Source organism: Hippopotamus amphibius, chromosome 9 (assembly GCF_030028045.1).
Source record: "Hippopotamus amphibius kiboko isolate mHipAmp2 chromosome 9, mHipAmp2.hap2, whole genome shotgun sequence".
In the NCBI taxonomy this organism is placed as follows: Eukaryota; Metazoa; Chordata; class Mammalia; order Artiodactyla; family Hippopotamidae; genus Hippopotamus; species Hippopotamus amphibius.
In genome coordinates, this window is record NC_080194.1 from 93518383 (window position 1) to 93538171 (window position 19789).

The window sequence follows — 19789 nt, forward strand, 5'->3', positions numbered from 1 at the left end:
GTCTGCCTCAAGTTAAGCTTTTTTAAACTTGATTTGTTGACTTAATTGACTGTTGTCATCTTCACTTGGGGTGAATAGCACTGATAAACAAGAGGGGTTGTTTGCGTTAATGAACCCACGGAAGAATGTTGTTGATTTTTACAGAATCCACATATTAGGATTTGAGAAGTCCTATGGCAGGGCTTATAAATGAATTTCCCTTCATCCGTGGTTGACTAGGTCTAAACGTAGTGTGTGGTTGTCCATTTTCTCCCCCAAACTGTTGCAAACACATTTCCGCCAACCTTCTCCGGAATCCCGCCAACTTTCTGCAGACAGCCCTCCTTCGACTCTGATTCAATAAGCATCAACTAAGCCCTTATTATGCCCAGGGCCAAGGGAGTGCGTATCCATTACTTCATGTGGCCCTCCCAACAATTCTTTAGCAACAGGTGATATCGTTGCTAGAGACTGAATGTCTCCCCCCAAGTTCATGTGTTGAAACCTAATCCCCACAGTGATAGTATTAGAGGGTGGGGCCTTAGGGTATACGGTGGAGCCCTCATGAATAAAATTAGTGCCCTTATAAAAGAGACCCCAGAGAGTCCCCTCACCCCTTCCACCATGTGAAGACACAGTGAGAAGATGGCTGTCTCTAAACCAGAAAGTGGGCTCTCACCAGACACCAAATCTGTGTTCACCTTGATCTTGGAATTCTCAGCCTCCAGAACTGTGAGAAATAAATTTCTGTTGCTTATAAGCCACCTGGCCTATGATATTCTCTTATAGAAGCCAGAATGTACTAGGATAATTGTTATGTACCTTTTGAGGAAATCAAGGGTCCAAGGCGTTTGCCAGGGGCACAAAGCTGGTAGCAGATCGCGATTTTAACTTAGGTTTCTTCATTCTTGTCCCCGGGCTCTCTCTTCACTACCCCAGGCTCCGCGGATAGCATGTGCTCTGTGTAAGGCTACCATCTAGGATCTAATTTGCCAGAAACCCAGGGACATGGGTTCATGGGCTAGTAGTGGGGAGGTGGGGCAAAAGATAAGACCTTTTATGCTTCGTACATTTATATTTCAATTTGTATTTTATTCCCAGACATAAATTCATTTGTATGACACTCCTAGAATGAAAAGTTCAATAAGCTCTGAACTCTAGGGAGGTAATTGTCCTTTTTGGGAGGGACCTCTGTGTCCTTTTAGAAGGGAAGCATTAGTGGAATTAAAAATAGATACCTCTGCAAGAGAACTGGTCTTCAAGGGGGCTGCAGTCTTTGAAGAATACTCCTGCTGTTAATTCTCTGAGAGTAGCAAGACATATTGTTAACACATAACAATAATAATATTGATAACTGAATAATAGCTTCAGCGTCAATAAATATTTTTCATGACGCTTTCATATAAATTGTCTGTCTGCTGTCTGAGAAGGCCTCCAAGAGCCGCTTGGATTGACCCTGTCATCACTGCTGGCTGCCATCTGTCTGGGGCTCAGTACTGTGTGTGTCCAGGCCTGGCAGGGCTCCACCATGTCACCTCCTACCTTCCCGCCTCCAGAAAGAACAGCCCCTCAATGGTCTGGGAAACCTGGCAGCCACTGAAAGAGACTCTTTCCCATCCTCATACCTTCAATTGACTGGACTATAGACTTGCCAGGTGACCTCAGCTTCTTACAGGGAGACAGGGAGAAAAGATAGTAGTTCCCAGTTTGCCTGTATTTGGCTTTCATACAATTTCAGCTCTAGGAAGCAGCTCTGGGGGGACCCACTGCTTTCTCCCCAGAAGCCGACTCACAGATATATTTCCTTAGGAGCAAAGAGCTGCCAGCAAGAGAGTGTGGACGGCCCAGCACACATCCATTTCTACCACTAATGACCCGACACACAGCCGCAGGACAGAAGGGACATCTCCCCATGAGGGATGCAAGTTCCCCTGGGGTCTGGCCTCAGGCTCCCTGGATGGCAAGGTTTGGGAATGGACTTCGCGATGACCAGAGCTACCCAGAGGACACAGTGTGCCATCTTGCTCTTGCAGAGAGCTTTCTGAACCGCAGTGTGCTGCCTGGGGTGCCTCCCTAGAGTGATGCTAAGAGGCTGAAGAAATCACAAGTCTGTTGGCTGGGCACAAAGCTATGAGTCTTGTCCCCGACTTCTTTTTTGCACGAGGAGCCCACCCTTTCCTCTCATACCCGGGGAAGGGTGAGGTTCTGAGTGTGCTTACCTCCTAAGTCTCATCACCCTGACATCTGCATTCTGACCGTCTGCTTTTTGGACCAGATTGCCATGTTGGAAAAAAAGAGATGCTCTCTTTGAGAAGTTCTGATTCCATCTCTGCATAAGCTGCTTTGAAGTCAAACAGGGAATCAATAAGACCTGGTTTCTGAGTACCTCAAATTCCAAAGGCCCCAGTCCCTGTATCCTGATCTCTCTGCCAGCCTGCCTTTTTGTCCCCTCCTGTCCTGGGGAATAAGGCAGGTGGCTGCTTGGCAGACTGCTCTGCTCTGGGGAGTCTCAACCCTGCCCTCCCATAACCATAGCCCTCTTGGAGGGTTTCTTATGCATGATCTCTGGGCCTTGGGTACTTAACACATCCTACTCACCACAGCTAATGGACAAACAGTGGGCCTTGGACCCGAGGGCAGTCAACCCTAGCCTGCCTTCAGCGGGGTGGTGGTCAGGCTTTTAAACCTTCGGAGCTGTCCCGTCCCAGGTGGTGACCAGCCAGATCTGTCAGATTCCATTTCAGAAGTTGAAGGTGAGTAAAGTGGAGGTGATAGGACCCAAAGGAGCAGACCCCAAGTACCAGGAGGGGCTCGGTGGCCACAGGGCTGGGGGCGGGGGGCTCTGGGTGGGCACAGTGCCTGCTCCTGCGAGGGTGACCCAGTGACTCAGGCACAAAGGCTGAGTTGGCACCTCAAGGACTATCTTTCCATAAGGCTGTATTCCTGTGTCCTTGCATCGATCTCAGTAACCTGAGTATGTTTCTTTTTCTACGGCCTAAAAGAGTGAAACTTGTACAGAGAGCACAGCTGAGAAGGTTGATTTAAAAGGCAGAGCAAAACAATCGACCAGAGGTTCCTTGGCGCCCCATCCGTGTACTCACCTGGGTCAGGCTGCGATGGGTCTCTGGCCCTCCCACTGGAAGCAATGCTCCCTGGGATTTTGGAGGGCTGTGGGTGAAGATGCTTTGCCTCTGGTCTGGGAGAGGGGCCCAAGAGGGGCAAAAGAGGCTGTCAGGGTGGGAATGTCTCCAGTCTAAGAAAGCATCCTTTGCTGTTCTCCAAATACTCTGAGCAGAGGAAGGGGAGAGTTGAGTGAGCGAGGTGAAGATGTCAGCAATGGGGTGGGGGCTGGGGCGGGGGGTGGGCTGGGCTGGAATAAGGGAGTAAGATCCCAGCCTCTGCAGGGCTTCAGCTCCTGGCTCGGGCCCAGTCAGACAGCAGGGAGATGGATGAAGTGGATGCCCGGTGTCTGGGCCCTCCTCCTTGCTCTAATTTTGGCTTCTTGTCTGATGTCCTCACTTCACCCCCTTTGCAGCCAGAGCCGAGTCTACCCATCCCATGGGGAAAATCTAGCTGTGTCTCCAGAAGCTCAGCAGGCATGGCAAATGGAGAGGAAGATGGCCTTTGAAGCCCGCCTCCTTCAGGAAACTCTCTCTGCTTCATCCCAGCTGGACAAACCCTTTATTTTGAGCTGTGTCACCAGGGAACGTGAGAGTTGGGACTGGCTGGCTGGGAGTACCAGGAGGACAGGGGCCACGTCAACCTTGTTCACGGATATGTCCTGAATGTTTAACACAGCACCCGGCCCACATAAGGGCCTTGATTAGTGGTTACTGAATGAATAAATGAATGAACAAATGGATAAATGAATGAACGAATGGACTCTTCTTTTTTTTTTTTTTAAAGCCGAGGTGCCTTTATTTTAAATGAAACAGTATGCAGCTGCCAATATGTAAAAGCAGAGCAATAAACTGTTATGGAGGCAGGGCAGAGGGTCCAGAACTCTGAATCCCGGGTTCCCCCATCCGCATCAGTCCTTAAGGAGTCTCTGCATCCTTTGAAATTCAGTGTGGAACTCTTCTCATTTTCCCAACGAAGAAACAGGTTCCCAAAGGAGAAGTGGCTTGTCTACGCCAGAACAGGCACCCTGATCTCCCAGCCCCTAGACGATTTTTCACGTGCTGTGTGTAGATTGTATGAATTCACCATGCTAGGTGTCCCGCAAACACTGGGTGCCTGAAGCCTCTGGAGGGAGGGGGCAAGGAGGGACTTGCGGATTCTGAGGCTGTGCGCTCTGGCGAGAGTCCTGAGCGACACCCGAGACGAAGGATGTTGCACCAAAATAAAATGTATTGTATTTAAATATTCCCCGAGTCATTTGTGTATTTAAGTCTTAATTCATCTCCTCTAAATCTCTCCCTGCTACATTAATGTGACGACTTTGACAGAAAGATGAATAACATTATTAAAGAAGCTCGTGAGCAAATTTCACTCATAAAAATCTCCCATTCACTCGCTCGCTTTGCGGTTCCCACTCAGTGTTCTGTTCCTGTTCACGTCCCAGGTCTCCAACCCTCTGGGCCCCAGGCTGCTGGGGGAGTGGGGGTTGCTGGTAGAGAGGTTCAGAGGACGAGGGCGTGTGTGCATTTCAAACCCACTTCTAAATCCTCCCTTTTCGTTTGAAAAATAAATCATTTGAGCCAAACTCCAGATGCGGCAAGACTCAGGCTGGAGAGAGGGAGGGAAAGCAGACCCTCCTCTGAGAAAAGCCTCCTCCGGCAGGGACACGGGATGGGGAACAAACATGGCAAGTGACCAGGAGGCGTCGTCCTCCCTGGAGATGCACATCTCAGGAAAGCAGGGACCCTCAGTACCAAACTCTCCTCTGGGGACTCCGCCAAACCCACACCTTTCAAAACGCTGGCTCCTGCCCAGCCGGAGGCAGCCCTGGAAGCTGCCATCACATCCTGTTCCTCCTCCTGGAGCCCTGCTCGGCCTCGCTGACTGGGGATTTATGCCCCTCTTTGCCAAGCCGCCTTGATGGATGGCTTCCAGGATGGCAGCAGAGTCAGTGATATTCATCTCAGCGACGTCTCAACCTTCTCCTTTAAATCGTTGCTCATGTCGGGAGCCGTTCGGTCGCCCCTGACAGCCTGGTCCGGGCCCGGCTGCTCCATCGGGGGGGACTCCCAGCCGGAAGGGCCCACAGGGTCTACATACGCAGGGGCTGGAGGACCCTCCCCTGTCCTTTTCACACCTGCCTAAGCCCTCTGTTAGGTCATCTGAAGTCTGGGACGCCAACCCTGCAGCCTCGAGGCACACCTCTGGACCAACACTGACTGTGTTACTTAAAAGCCAGCTGTTGGTGTGGTGGCTGGGCTGTTAGTTCTTCTGGCCACGGCTAGTGCTCACTTTCTCTGTGTTCCTAACACCTAGTGGAGCTCTGGGCTCATAATAGGTGCTCAGTGATCGTTAGAAGAACTAAAATTTTAAATTGTGCAGTGGATACATTCTCTTTGGAAAACTATTTGGCAGTATCTGCTAAAGCCAAACATACACATGCTCTGTGACTTGCTGGGGCATACATTCCACAGAAATGAGTGCGCTTCTGTCTATCCAAAGACATGCACGAGACTGTTCATGGCAAGCTTATTCCTAATAGGACCAAACCAAAAGCAGCCCAAATGCCCATCCGCGGTGGAATGGGCAAATAAATTGTAGTAGATTTACACAAGGATTCCATGGCCCTGGTGCTGTATAGCGATGGAAAAGAACGAGGTCCTAGTCACAAAACAACATGGATGAGTTTCACACAAAAGAAAGCAGACACCAAACTGCGTGATTACATTTATAATAAGTTCCAAGGCATGAAACCTAACAATGATGATTAGAGGTCAGAATAAGGGTTATCTTTGAGAGGTGAGAGGTCATGGTGGCTATTGATTGTGAGGAGATATAAGGAAGCCTTCTAGGGTATTGGAAATTTTCTAAATCTTGATCTCTGTGGTGGTTGGTTACACAGGTGTAGACACAGGTAAACATTCACTGGGGATATACACTTATTACTTGTAACCTGTCAGTTAAACCTTATTAAAAATGGTAAAGAAAATGTGGCAGGATTCCCAGTCTTTTTGCATCAAAATCTGTACCTTTATTGCATTTGCCTTTTATCTTCTGTATGTCCAAAACCATGCAAAACTATCACACTGAGCTTTTTCTGTGTTTTATATTACAAAGACAATTGATATACTGCATATGCATTTTCTAGCTATGCAGAAGCATGCAAACCAGAGTTTTTCTTATTTTCTTATTTTTCATCTCTTAAAATTTTTTTATTGATGTATAGGTGGTTTATAATGTTATGTTAATTTCTGTTGTACAGCAGAGTGATTCAGTTATACATACACATACAGTCTTTTTCATATTCTTTTCCATTATGGTTTATTACAGGATATTAAATATTGTTTCCTGTGCTATACGGTAGGCCCTTGTTGTTTATTCGTTCTGTATATAATCGTTTGCATCCACCAGAAATTTTAAACATGTCATTTCCCCTCCCCAATACCCTGAGTGAAAATCACTGCTTTAAAGTATATTTACCTCTTAGCACAAAAGATATTCATTACTTCCCAAGACTATGTCTCATTAGAGTGAGATGGTAGGTAGAGAGGGTGATTGCTAACTCATAAAGGCGGGGGTAGGAGGCTGTCATAGAGCAGAAGCAAGGGGGGCTTGTGTCCAAGAATCTCAAAATCATTGAGAGGACTTTCCAAGAAGACCAGAGGGTTAGACCAATCCTTACTTTATCTCAGCTCATTTTTCTGAAAACTGGGCCCCTTGTGCCTGTGGATGCAGAAGGGCCTGGATAGCCATTGGAGGCTGACCACCTGAACCACTGGAATCAGCTTGAGAGAAGAGAAGAGCAACGTGGGGAGGAAGGAGGCAAGGGGTCAAAGCTGAGTGCAGACAGAAATGAGAGGCACTCCGCATGGGTAAATTGCCAGCTGCGCATTTGTTCACCCCTTGCCAGCAGTATCTTATGCTAGAGCCCCAAGAAAAGGACCACTGAGGATATTTTTGAATTAGTTTACAGAAGGACCAGATCAGCTTTGACTGAAAATAACAAAACAGAACTGGAACTAGCTGAAGCAAAATGGTAATTTATTATAAGAAAAGGAGTGCACCGCCAGGACTATGGCTACATCTTGAAACAAACAACTGGAAGGAGGGTCTTGAAGGCCATCAGGCCTCACTCTTTCTTCATCTCTTTTTTCTGCACTGCTTTGAGCTGCAGCTCTGTTCTTCACTTTCTCTGCGGATAAGTTTTCTCCACATGGTAGAAAACAGAGCAACAGAGGCGCTGGAAGCTCCTTGGCCTTAAAGCGTCTGGATAGTGGAGAGAAAACAAGATCTCTCTTAGAAAAGATAGTATTCACAATACTCCAAACTATAACACTGTGCAGTTCTCAAAATGAGTCCCCAGATAAACATATTAAATGCGGGGGGAAAAGAGCCTCTGGGTATGAAATTAAAAAAGCTCGGGAGAGAGATCTGATTGGTCAAGGTTGAGTCAGTTGTCTATCCTCAGACCTATCAGCTGGGGCTGGGGGGCTGGCCATGTATATTGAATGGCTATTCCTGCATTAGACGTGAGGTGGTGGATGCTAGGTACCAGGGAGTGAGCAGTGTCCTGGAAGGTAGAACTGGGCAGAGACAGTCCCACAAATCACCTCTACCAGGAACTTGGAAAGCAGTAATTCTTCCCTATTCTACAGTGGGAGTCAAAATTAGATCAACAGTGTTTCTTCTTGTCACTGTCACCATTTTTTACCTGATCTTGGCTGATGTAACTTACATACTTGTTCCTGTTATGGAGAGAGTTTGTTGTTCATGGTTTGACTTTGGTTTCCCAGTTCTTCAATCTGTTTGGCACCACAATACCTCACTCTTGTCCCTGGAGACAGTTTCTTGCCTGCCTCCAGGCTTTGTTTACCTACAGACAGCCCCTAGGCACTGGGCTTTCGTCCAATGGCATGATGGTGGAACCGCAGGTTGTTTAGTTGAAGGATGAGCAGTTTCTTCTTGGGTAAACCATTTAAACTCTTTGAGTCTTATTTGTCTCCTGGTAATAATGGAATGATATTAATATAAAATTCCATCTTCCTTCTTCATTACATCCCTTCACTTGGTCCTCCATAAGAGGATTGGTTCTACAAGATAGGCAGATATTTATAATTATAACCCTTTTCTTACATCTTAAGAAACCGAGGCTCAGAGAGATCAAACAAGTTGTCCAAGGTGATAGATTCCAGCAGTAAGTAGTAGATGCGAGATTCAAATTTAGGACTTTGGATTACACATCTTCTATTTGCCTAAAGATAGAATGTCTGGCCAACCAGTGAGTTGTAAGATTCCTTCTAGAGCTAAAATCTATGATTCTATAGAAAATAGTACTGTTGAAAGAAATATCAGTTAACATTTATTACATCTGGTAGATTCCAGGCACCATTCTAAGCATTCTACGTATATAGCTCATTTTAATAATCATATGATACACATACTACTATTATCCCCATTTTACAGATAAGGAAACCAAGCCATGAAGAGTTAGTTGATGGCCACACTCATAAGTGGTAGATCTGAGATTCCAGCCTAGACCTTCTGGTACCAGAACCCAAGCTCTAAACTCTAACTGCCTTTAACAAGGAGCAGACCAAGGGAAGCTCCCTTTAGAACTCTCCAGACAGCTTACATAGCTAATCTGTCCTCCTTGCAGATTGGACAAATCCTGCCAGTGGGAGCCAGGGCTCCGTGGGAGGGCAGTATAGCACTAAAGGCTTCCCTAGTTGGGGTGGGGAGTGGTGAGAGGCAGGATGAAAGGAAAGGGGAAAAGGCACTTAAACCACACACACTGTAGGGCAGAAAACAGGAAGTGGAGCGTGGGCTTCTGCATTCAAATATGGCTCAAATACTTGCTGTGTGTTTGACCTCGGGTAAGTTACTTAACACTGCTGAGCCTCAAGTTCCCCACCCATAAAAATCCCTCCCTCCTGGGTCTACAGTGAGGATTGTAAATAACACTGAGCGCTGAGCGTAGTATAGGGTATGATGAGTTCTCTCTGTGTGGTTGCTAAAGCCCTTAGAGTGGGTGACGGGTTAGACGCACATTAAAACTTCTTGGCCACGGGGCTTTGTTTTGGGGAGTTTGCATTCCAAGGTGGGGAAACAAGACAGACCACAGGAAAGCCCGGGAAAGAGCATTTGCCGAGCATTCTGCCATGCTCCTCAGGATGTGGAAATGCAGTCTGGAACGAGTGCCATTCCGGTCCCATTGTGGGGAGCAGCAACGGACCAGGCAGGAACCAAGACATCATGTGGTGTGTCTGGAACTCAGGCCTGTCCCTGCCTGAACCGCGGGAGGAGACAGAACCATTGAGTGCAGGAGAGGGAGGGAGCTGGGTTAGAAGCCCAGCCTGGCCCCCCGTTGGTTGGTGACCTTGAGCGGGTGAGTTACATTCTCTGACTTGCAGCCTGAGAACAGGAGAAAATGTACCCGCGGCTCTTGGTCCAGTGCCTGGCACACGGTCCCTAGCGGCGAGGTAGTATTGGAGACACGCAGTGATGCCCTGGGGAATGTTTGGGACACTCTTTTCTTAAACCTCTAGGAAGGGCACTGCCACTCTGCCCTCTTCAGCCAGGAGGAATAATCTCCTTCAGTGCCTAGATCTGAAACCCTAAGAGATTCTTTTTCTGATCGACCTCATAATCACAGTGGGACATGCCAGATATAGTAGAAATTGCGCTGAAATGAGGGCCATTTGAACTGGACTTTAGGCAATTCACTCAACAGCTCTGAGCCTCAGTTTTTTTTTTCTGTAAAGAGAGAAAGGGTATATTCGAAAGGGTAGTTGTGAGAACTAAACTAGGCATCCTCTGTAAAGACTGATGGCTAATGTGCATTGAATTTGCCATGAATCCGGAGGAATGGGCTTTCTTTACTTCCTGACCTCAAACCCCTATGCATCTCCCCTTTATACCCTAAAGGGGACCTTTTCCTGCCTGGATGCAGCATATCCTTGTTCTACCCAGCAGGCACACTCAGGCCTCAGCCCCAGCATATCTCATACACACACACACACACACACACACACACACACACACACATCCACCAATGGCTGTCATGGAAAGAAATAGCAGCAGGAGGAAATCCCCCCATCCTTTCTCCCCATGTCACTTTGTTCTGCCTGCACAGGCAACAAATTAAAACAAGAACCCCCCACCGTCCAGAGCTGCCTGGGCTTCTGCCACAACGGCTCTAATAATAGCTGAGCAGAAAGGCCCCCCATCCTCCAAGCCCCGGAGCGAAGAGGCAGCGCTTTTCATTGGCAGCCAGAGAAGTGGCTTGGAACTTTGGCTGTGTTTATTTGGTGTGACTTTGGGGCAATTATATATTGTTTCTTGTCCTCTGTCTAAGTACTTCATCAGAGATGGGGGGTGGGGGACAGGGACAAAAGGGCAGTAGTGGGAAGAAAAGCAAAAAGAAATTCAACTTCCCCAGGAAAACACACACACGGCGTGCTCAGTCAATGCAGGCAACAGCACACAGCAAAATTGAACTTTCCCTGCCTCACAGTGGTCTTTGAAAGCATTCAATTATCTGCCTGCACCTATGGAAAGTGTTAGGGATTGCTTCCAGAAGCCTTTAAAAGGGTCTATACATAACAGAGAGGCACACACTCTCAGTGGCAGGCAGAAAAACAACAACAATCTATTCATTTACCTTTGAAAAAGCCAAAAAGGTATAAATTCTGCCCAGAAATCAGTCTCCCTCTCTCTTTCTTTCTTTGCCTTTTGCCACATCCTTTCCCCAACCTCTCACCCCGTCTCATGTTTATTTATTTATTTTTCAGTTAAGGCCACAGAAACAGCCAAAGAAGGCAACACGAATTCAGAGGAAAGAAGCTGAGTTTATTTGGATGGAAATACCCTGTCCACCCAGGCAGAGAAGAAGCTCCTCCAACTGGTCCCCTGCAGGCCTCTGATCTGAATCGAAGGCATTTAGTGGAGCACTCACTATCTGTCAGGAGACAGCACCCAGCACTTTAAGGGATGCTTCCTCGTTGGATTCTCACAACAAATCTTTGAAGTGGATGGAGAGCTCTTCCCACCTCACAGATGAGGAAAGTGAGACCCAAAGAGAGGATGGAGTTATTAAGTAGCAGAACTGTGCAGCTAGTTAAGGCCCCTGCCTACCAATCCAGGTCTCATCCTAACCCCACCACTTCTGCTTCCGAACCTGGGCTATTACATTCTCTATCACAGCAAGAGACGTCATGGTGGGCTCAGCAGATAACACGCAAAGTTACCCACAGCCACAAAAGAAACCTGGCTTAGCAGACAGTGTTTATTCAGGGCTGGGAGACGTTGTGATGCATGACAATACTGGTGATGAAGATGAAGGTGAGGAAGATACAGATGAAGTGCAGGGGAAGAGTGCTGACTTAGAAGGTGAGTGCTCCCCAGGCTCATCTCAGCTCTCCTGCTTACAGCTGTGTGACGCAGCCAACAGTCACGTCACCCCTCTGGGCCTCCAGGAGGTTGGAGTTGGACTAGATCAGTGGCTTTCACACTGGGCTCAGTGGAATAGCTACGACTCTAAGGCGCCCCAGAGGTTGCTGGCAAAATGGATGGAGCTCAGAAGTCTGCTTCTACCAGAGAAGTTCCCACCTTTTAAAAAATCTAGTTTACGTATCATGGTTCTGGGTGATAGTTCATTAGAAGGAAGTGTTCTCCTACTAACGGGGTAGGATCCAAAGGCTTTTCCTGATAGAACATTCTGTGATGGGATGGTGTCATGACTTCCAGAACCCAAGGGGCTCACTTTCTGTCTCAGGGTCTCAGAGCCACAGAAGACTAAATAGCAGAAGTGACTTGAGCTGGGTAAACAGCTCTACAGTGGGCAAGGAGAGTCTGCACCCCTCTCATTACCATCGAGGGGGTCTGCACTGGGCGGACAGCTGGTAGGACAAATCACAGATAGAAATGGTGAAGGAGAGCAGAGGGTCTGAGGCTGGGGACACCAGACCTGACCATCAGGAACAAAGAGCAGGTCAGCCCATGGGTGATCAGAGTCACAGAAATTGGATGGGAACCGGAAACTGGATCAAAGTTGTGGCTGCCCAAGAAGGAGGAGGCAGGGTGTGGAACCAGCTGTGCAAATCACAGCATCTGCCTTGCCTCTGTGGGCAGAAGTTCATTGTGTTCAGCCTAGGGACATGGGGTCCTGATGGCTGCAAAAACTTGACAGATGAGGCACCTCTCAATTGTGCCCCACTGTCCCCACATGCCTGTGGATAGAAACACAGGATGGAGCCAAGCATTCTCTGAGGCCTAAGTGAGTTTCTTAAGATACTAAATGAGCCAGTCAGTTCCAAACCTTTTGGAGCAGAAGCAGTTCATCACATCCCTATGATCAAGAGTCTAATTTTGAACCATAGAATCACAGGTGTGCAGCATTTTGGAACCCAGAAAACTTACAGTAGCTCAACTTTGCTACTGCCTAAAATTGGGGCCGGATTTTGGGGGTCAGTTTGCATTTGGAACACGCAGCTCAAAGCAGATGGGATGGGCAAGATGGACCGTTTCCCAAGACTGGGCTGATGCCTTGGGAATGGCTGCCTGGAAGCAAGGCACAGAGTCCTGTGTTGGGTCTGAGTTGGTTTTACACTAAATTTGGTGAGGTTGTTGGAAGGACTGATTATAGCCCATCTGTTCCCAGCTACGCGCATCTAAGGGGCTTGATGGAGAAGGCCTTTTGTTTCCCAAAATGATGTCCGAAAGATAACATCACTTCTTAGTTTTCAGAGTTTTTGTGTTTGTTGTGTTTGAGTAAAATACCAAAAGTGTCCAGGAGTCAGTTTTATTTGTCCCACTTTATAGATGAGGAGATTGAGATGCAGAGCGCCAGGTGATCCTCTCAGGGTTGTTCAGTGAGTTCAAGGCAAAACTGGGGCTGGAGCCCCATCTCCCGCTGCCAGCCCAGAGTCCTCTGGGCTCAGCTTCCTGGGGCCAACTGCTCCTCCATGGCCCCCCATCTGCTGAGCTCCCTAATCTGACCCCGCCAAGTCTCGTTGACCCCCGGGGCCCAAGCTTTAGCACGCAGGGATTGAGGGTAAATGAGAGAGTGACTTTCCACAGCGTATGACTTGTCAACCAATTTGAAGAGCATTCTCTTGGGCAGTGCTCTAATCCCAGTGCTTGAGTAATGCCCTGCAACCACATCGATCGGGATCCGGGAAATTCCGACCCGACCGCAGCACATTGTAATGGCCTCTGCCCGGGTGACCTTCTCCCTGTCAGAAAATACATCTTTTCTACAAGTCCCTAGCCTGCAAACATCACCCGCAGCCAGCTTAGCCCAGACAAAGGGCTTTGAAATGGTCCAGATAATGCATCGAGGGGAAAACTGTTTTCCAAGTGTGTAATTCGTCCACTATTAACGTGCAGCTACAGGGATGGCCCTGCCTTTGATTCCCTCCTCCAGCCAGGGCCACTCCTGTCACGTAATGTAGTGCATGATGCATGGCAGAGGACAGGGGCCAGAGGCTTGTCATATTTCCTGAATGCCAATGACCCCTTCTCAGGCTGACTGACACGCTGCTGGTTGCCTGGCTGCACCGCAGGCCTGACCCACTGTGGAACTTGTTGTCTTCTTGGTTCTACTAGAGAAGTTGTCCTGGAATTAGGCAGAGTGGCTTGAGAAGGGCGCTGACATCTCTGGCTATCTAGAGGTGTGTATTCAGGATGGGACTTGACAAGAATACACAGTCTTCTCCTTAATGCCTTAGAAAGATGAGTCAGATGGTTTGGGTTCCCATCCTACTAATGGCACTGTGAGATTCTGTGCCTTTGGGGAAAAGCACTCCCCTTTTCTGGGCTTCACTTTTGTTGTTTACAAGATAAAAGGACTGGACAAAGTGATTGGACTCAGATGATCTGATTCTATTTTTCTTTCCAGATAATTCTCTACCTCAGATTAAATGATGGATAGAATTTAAAAAAGAGGATAGGAAAGAGGAAACAGAGGAAGAATAGGAGGAGGGGGAGAAAGAGGAGGGGGAGAAGGGGAAAAGAGGAGGAAGAAAAGAAGGATGTTAAAGGCCTGGGGTGAATTATTAGTTCTCAGAACCAAAATATGTGTGTATGGGGTTAGCAAAGAGAATATTTTTACCACTATCCTCTTTTCCTTTTCCTTTTCTTTCCCCCTTCTTTCCTTTCCTTTCTTTTCCTTTCCCTTCTTTTCTTTTCCTTTCCTTTTTTTTCTTTTTTCCTTTCCTTTCTTCTCTTTTCATCATTATTCTAGTCTGAGAAAGTTTTCTGACTTCCCATGAGCTAACCTGAGCCTGGTGTTCAAGGAAGCACGGCCACGTGAAAAAGGGCCAAAATGGGCCCCACCTTTCACAGGTCCAAGGCACTGGAGGGTGTTCATCAGGTGAGAGCAGGCCTGTGAAGCATGAGGATGAAGGAGGCCGGGGATGAAAGGCAGGTACCAGAGCTGAAGCGCAGGTTGGGCTCCACTGAACAGACAAGGCAGCAGGAGGAGGTGGGGGGCAGGGCAGCACCAATGAGACTCTCAAAAGCAACAGGAGGCAAAGGCAGAGGTCTTTTAGACAGTGTCTTCTGAAAGGTGTGCCCGGGGGAGGAGCTAAGCTGAAAATTAAGCCAGTTCAATGACAGTGGTTTCATACAAATAACTCTTGGCCACTGGCCAACACACAGTGTTAACCAGCTAATGTCTGGTCTAAGACTAAGGAATTGTTGAATCTAATAATCCAAGAAGTCATAGAGTAAAAGCAAAAAAAAAAAAACCTCTTCATTAATTTTTCCAAAGCTGAGGGCCCAAAATGAAAGAATAACAATTAGAAAAACGAAATTACATTTAGATCCCCCAAAGAATGTGTTTCCTCCAAGGTTTGGGTTTTGGTTGTCCTCAGGGTGGCAATTGGCCACTTCACCTGTAGAACTTCTAAAAAAATACAATGTCTGGGCCTCGCTCCAAACCTAGTAAATCTGAGATGAAGCCTCCCCAAGGTCTGGACCAGGGGTTTGCCTGGCCTCCTGAGCATGGGTACCAAAGGATGCCATCCACTCATAAAACAAGAGCAATAACCACTGCAGGACATAGAAACAACTGCCTGGAAGTGTGTGCAATCAGGCCAGCTGTTTGTTCGACTAAATGTTAAATATTTGTTGAATAAATATATCAGGACTAGACTGTGAGTTCCACTAGATTCCACAAGCTTTCAGTGCAGGGGCCTTGTCCAAGTCATCTCTGTGTCCTTAATGCCTAGTGCATGGTAGATGCCCAGGGCATATTTGTTGAGTGTATAAATAAAGGAAGACGTGAATACGTGAATGTGCAATGAGGTTTTCTTTTGCAGTGGTGGAGTAGAAAGTGTCCAAGTTCTGGCATTAGATATCTTTCTTCTCATCCTGGTTGCGTGACTTTTTAGTATGGGCTCCTTGGGCAAGTTGCTCCCCAATCCAAGCCTCAGTTTCCACACCTGACAAAAATGGGACCAATACCGTGTGCTCCTCAGGGCTAAATGAGTTAATGTGTGTGAATAGGCATATGTGGCCATTTATAGCACAGCATTCAATTAATGAGAATAGAACAAAGTTCCACCTGAGTCTCTGATGTCAGATATTGGTTCCATTTTCCCAATGCTTCACATACGTCACTTCAGACCCCACAGCCTGGAAATGCAGGAGGAATTAGGGACTCACTCCAGAATAACTCCCCTCAAGTACTTCTGTATCCTCAAATAAGACCAGAACCAAAGCTATACCTAATGTTGAGTGGTCTTGATAAAAAAGGCTCATTTTCCTTTAAATTCATCACCAGACAACATTTCCTTCTCCCAGAAGCTGTACAGGAGTTTGGGTTGACATGACACACCAGTGTAGCAAGACAACATAATTTAAAGGAGCCCTGTGGCTTTTACATTTGAGGCTGACTGTTTCGCAGCATTTGAGCCAATGCTCAGAGAACAGCTGGGAGATAAGGCACTAACGAAAAGGAAATGATTTGAAATATCCACGCCACGCTCCCTGCAAATCAGAGCGCTGAGACTTGGCAAGCTTCATCTTTCCTCCTCCCTTCTGCCACCCCCAATGAAATGTGTCTCCATACGGGGCTGTCTGCAGAGCGGCTCTGAGATGTTTACAGCTCTCTCACTCTCGGCTTTTGTGTACACTCGTGTGATAAAGATCTGGCTTTGTTGTATTAAGCGAAATCACAGAACTGGATGTTCCCCTTGTCTAAGAAATACTGCGAATATTGTATCAGGTTGCACCTTTGGGTGCCATCACTTATCTCACCTATAGCTCTACCTTCTGGGGACTGTAGCAGGTGGTGGAAAAGGAGGGAGGAAGCTAGAGGAGGCTGCAGCACATCACCTGGTCCAGTCCCCTGCCTCTGGGCAAGGACGTGCTTCTAAATTGTTCTAAGTAGAGTTGCCCGGCCTCTGGGGACTTCCTCCAGTGACAGGCTGGTCCTAGTTGTTCAATCCAAGTGGAATCCCCTTGATCATCCAAAAGGCTTCCTCTCAGCCAAATCAATCCTCCCCATTCTTGTTTTCTAAAGTTCCAAGACTTCTCTTCTTTCATCTACTCAATTGTGGCATCAGTTTTCTTCTTAACTGGCCTTCCCCTGGAGACAATTCAAATTGGAAAAAGAACTGTTAATCCTACCACCCCGCACCCTTCGCCACTTCTCACGGTCATATCATCCAAGAACTTCATATCTTATAAAGAAGCTCCTTTTCACTTTCTGAAGCAGGTGCAAATGATAGGCAGGTAAATAACAGATGCCCACGCTGTTACCTTCATAGCTTGCTGGAGTTGGAGAGGGGGTGCTGGGAAAAGGGCTGTCTCTGCCTGATTAGGATTTGAATCTCCATGGTAATGCCCAGCCAAGGCAGGAAGGGAAAATATTCACTCAACAAACAACTGGGATCAACCACCCATTGTGAGTCAGTGTAGCCTTTGCTGCTTCCCGGGTTCTTCATCTCTCCACGTTATCCTAGTGTCCAGAACCTAAGACTTGAGCGCTTAGCAGACAGACAGCATCTTTTACAGAAGACTGAGGAGGGGAAGCTGTGAACACACATGCTTTTTGTTGTTGTTACTATTGCAGATGCTTCTGTAACTAGAGCGCTTGTACCCCCGGGGGTATGTGGTGGCAAACGAGGCGGGATAAAGGCACAGAATAAACAGAGGTATCTTCCTAGGGCATCAGTTTTACTTGAAGACATGGGGTTAAACGTTTTTATACTAGAACAAACAGATATATATTGTGTCATGGAATGCAAAATTCACATGAATTCCTGAGATAAAACATAAGACTTCAAAGAAACGTCATGCCTGTGGCGGGGCTGCTTCGGGCTGTGCCCCCGGCCCCCCTGGGGGGATGCTCTCAGCTCCTCTGCCAGGAGGACCTTGGGTGGGTGGGAGCATCTGAAAGGATCTGGTGTGTCCCACCTCTGAGAGAGGACCAGCTTCCTGGCAGAGCAGAGCAGGGTGTCCCTCAGGCTTTGAAGCCCACCTGGATCACTGCAGGAGCCTGGCAACCAGAGAACACTCTAGAAGAGGGTGTTCTCAGCAGCAGAGGGGCCTGGCAGGCTGCTGCAGGACAGCTCAAAGAGCTTGCTCCTGTTAGAGAAGGACTAAAATCGCCAGTTTCTCCCAGCCGTGGAGATGCATCACCCCGGGGGGGGGCTGTCACTTCCTTGGAAGAAGTGGAATGGATTACGGTTATGGGAAGGCAGCCACTAACTTACTTTTATTGCAGGAAAACTTAGTCCCTGGCTGATCCCAGGGGACAGACACACTCTCACACACTCACCTACACATAGAGGCTCTGTGCACCTAACTGCTGTCCTCCAAGCCAGCCAGACTGAGGAGAGAGAGCAAATGTGATTAATAGGGCCACCCCAGGGGACTTGCTGGATGGCAAGCAAACCTTTGGTACCACGGAGCCAATTTCAGTAACAGGTTTAAGGGAGCCCTGAGATGGGAGAAAATGCAGCTGACTCAGCCTTTCTAGCCTCCTCTGGTCCAGAGGGAGCCTCAGGAGTAAAGGAGCTGGAGATTGCTGCAGAGACCAGTGCCAAGGAAGACTTAACACTCACACCTCCATAGCGGTCCGGCTGACCATGGGGAAATGCAGGAGTTCCTAAGGACGGGGGATTTTTCTACGCACAGAGTTAACACGGTTCTCGGTCTTGGACAGTGTCAGAACAAAACACCACACTCACTATTCCTAGAGTGCTTTACAGTTTCCAAAGAATTTCCATGAATGTTATCTTATTTAATCTTCATACTAATTTTGTGAAGCAGGGATACAAAAGCTTGGAGAGTTCATTTTTTTGTTTGTTTTGTTTTGTTTACCACTGGGCCATAGAGTCAGGGCTGGAAACCTGGGCTTGGCCTTGAGGTCAGTGTTCTCACCACTCTTTCATGTTGTCATCAGGTGTGGTGACTATCCTAGCAGTCAGGGCTGCTGATGTTGAAACAGGAGGTCCAGGAGAGAAGGGCCTCCAAGCTCAGAAAGGTCAGGGCTTGGTTCTGGGTTCCCCCACTTATTACCTGTGTGACGTTGGACAAATTCCTTAACCTCTCTGAGCTTTCGTAAAATGGAGATGACTTAAGTTCATCGTATGAATTAACAAAATAGCTTATGTTATGTGTTTAGCACAATATCTGCCACACACTACCTTCTCAATAAAAATGAGATAGTATTCCTATCACCTTTCTTTTTGAGAACAGAAAAATATTTTTCATTTGCTTGGACAAGAAATAGAAAATCTCTCCAGCACCAGGTCCATCAGAGATTTTCAGAAGATGCTTTAATCCGAAGAAGGCAGCAGGAAAAATCTAAACTCCAGAACGAGCTGTCAATAAAACCTAATGTGCACTAGCATCTGTTTATTAAAAAACATATACATAAAACAAACACATGTCGAAGACATTTTCTCATAGCCTGCACCTAGAGCACCCCCAGTCACGACAGCTAGAGACCAGTGGAAGAAGGGAGAGCATCAGAGAATCTTCCTGTGCCTCTTGTACAAAATAAGCAGACGGATCCCAGTGGGTAGAGAGGAGGACAGGACCAGCTGCAGGTGGGGGGCGGGGGTCAGGCCAGAAGCCTGCCCCTGTCCGGTTGAGGCCTCCTTGGGTGTCTCTTGGGAAAGGTGTGCGCTGTCCATCTTCGGGGCTAAGGCAGGATCAAGTGAGGTCCTATTTGCGAATGTGCTTTCCTTGCACCCCTCCCACTAAGAAGGTCTGAATCTAAGGATGCTCCTTTGAGACCAAATCACAGGGCTAGGGTACTCATACCAGAACTAGAAACTGACCTCTCCTTTTACAAACAAGGAAGCAGAGGCTCAGAGAGGGAAAGGTGTCTGCCTTGGAGCCGCACAGCAATCTCTCATCTTTAACCCACTGTCCGAGGTCCACTCGGGCCTCCCGGGGTGCCGTCCACCACTCCTGACACTGGCTCCAAGCTGCGGTTGCAGGCGGCGGTGGGGGAAGGTCGAGGTGTATCTGTCCCGTGGTCTCTCCCAGCTCCAGGCTGCACGCCAGCCTCAGGAAAAGCGTGTCTTCTGAGGCTCCCTGAGTCCTTGACCAGGACGCCTGCACAATGCACACAGGAGAACAATAGGGAGTGTGTGAGGGAGCCCAGGCGGAGAGGGTATTGATCATGTTTTAAAAAAGCAGCACACACAGAGGAGCCCAGAAAAACCTCCCC